Genomic DNA, 1,935 nt, shown 5'->3' with positions numbered 1-1,935 from the left:
ATCCTCATCCTCATCCTATCCTCATCCTCATCCTCATCCTCATCCTCATCCTCTTTCTCATCCCATCTTCGTCCTTACCCTCCTCCTATCCCTCTCCTCATCCTCACCCTCCTCCTACAATTCCTCATCCTATCCTCGTCCTCATCCTATCCTCATCCTCATCCTCGTCCTCATCCTATCCTCATCCTCATCCTCGTCCTCATCCTATCCTCATCCTCATCCTCGTCCTCATCCTATCCTCATCCTCATCCTCGTCCTCATCCTATCCTCATCCTCATCCTCGTCCTCATCCTATCCTCATCCTCATCCTCGTCCTCATCCTATCCTCATCCTCATCCTCGTCCTCATCCTATCCTCATCCTCATCCTCGTCCTCATCCTATCCTCATCCTCATCCTCGTCCTCATCCTATCCTCATCCTCATCCTCGTCCTCATCCTATCCTCATCCTCATCCTCGTCCTCATCCTATCCTCATCCTCATCCTCGTCCTCATCCTATCCTCATCCTCATCCTCGTCCTCATCCTATCCTCATCCTCATCCTCGTCCTCATCCTATCCTCATCCTCATCCTCGTCCTCATCCTATCCTCATCCTCATCCTCGTCCTCATCCTATCCTCATCCTCATCCTCGTCCTCATCCTATCCTCATCCTCATCCTCGTCCTCATCCTATCCTCATCCTCATCCTCGTCCTCATCCTATCCTCATCCTCATCCTCGTCCTCATCCTATCCTCATCCTCATCCTCGTCCTCATCCTATCCTCATCCTCATCCTCGTCCTCATCCTATCCTCATCCTCATCCTCGTCCTCATCCTATCCTCATCCTCATCCTCGTCCTCATCCTATCCTCATCCTCATCCTCGTCCTCATCCTATCCTCATCCTCATCCTCGTCCTCATCCTATCCTCATCCTCATCCTCGTCCTCATCCTATCCTCATCCTCATCCTCGTCCTCATCCTATCCTCATCCTCATCCTCGTCCTCATCCTATCCTCATCCTCATCCTCGTCCTCATCCTATCCTCATCCTCATCCTCGTCCTCATCCTATCCTCATCCTCATCCTCGTCCTCATCCTATCCTCATCCTCATCCTCGTCCTCATCCTATCCTCATCCTCATCCTCGTCCTCATCCTATCCTCATCCTCATCCTCGTCCTCATCCTATCCTCATCCTCATCCTCGTCCTCATCCTATCCTCATCCTCATCCTCGTCCTCATCCTATCCTCATCCTCATCCTCGTCCTCATCCTATCCTCATCCTCATCCTCGTCCTCATCCTATCCTCATCCTCATCCTCGTCCTCATCCTATCCTCATCCTCATCCTCGTCCTCATCCTATCCTCATCCTCATCCTCGTCCTCATCCTATCCTCATCCTCATCCTCGTCCTCATCCTATCCTCATCCTCATCCTCGTCCTCATCCTATCCTCATCCTCATCCTCGTCCTCATCCTATCCTCATCCTCATCCTCGTCCTCATCCTATCCTCATCCTCATCCTCGTCCTCATCCTATCCTCTTCCTCTTCCTCATCCTATCCTCATCCTCATTCTACCCCCTCCTCATCCTCATCCTCATCCTCATCCTACCCACTCCTCATCCTCATCCTCATCCTCTTCCTCATCATATCCTCGTCCTCATCCTCATCTTCATCCTATCCTTCCCCTCATCCTCATCCTATCCTCATCCTCATCCTCTTCCTCATCCTATCCTCATCCTCATCCTCATCCTCCTCCTCATCCTCAACCTATCCTCGTCCTCTACCTCATTCTACTCCACATCCTATCCTTGTCCCCATCCTCATCCTATCCTAATTCTCATTCTCGTCGTCATCCTATCTTCCTCCATATTCTCATCCTCTTCCTCATCCTCATCCTCATCCTTATCCTATCCTCATCCTCATCCTCATCCTCATCCTATCTTCCTCCTTATCCTCA

The sequence above is a fragment of the Lupinus angustifolius genome, chromosome LG03 (genome assembly GCF_001865875.1).
Source record: "Lupinus angustifolius cultivar Tanjil chromosome LG03, LupAngTanjil_v1.0, whole genome shotgun sequence".
NCBI lineage: Eukaryota > Viridiplantae > Streptophyta > Magnoliopsida > Fabales > Fabaceae > Lupinus > Lupinus angustifolius.
This window is presented reverse-complemented; position numbering follows the sequence as displayed.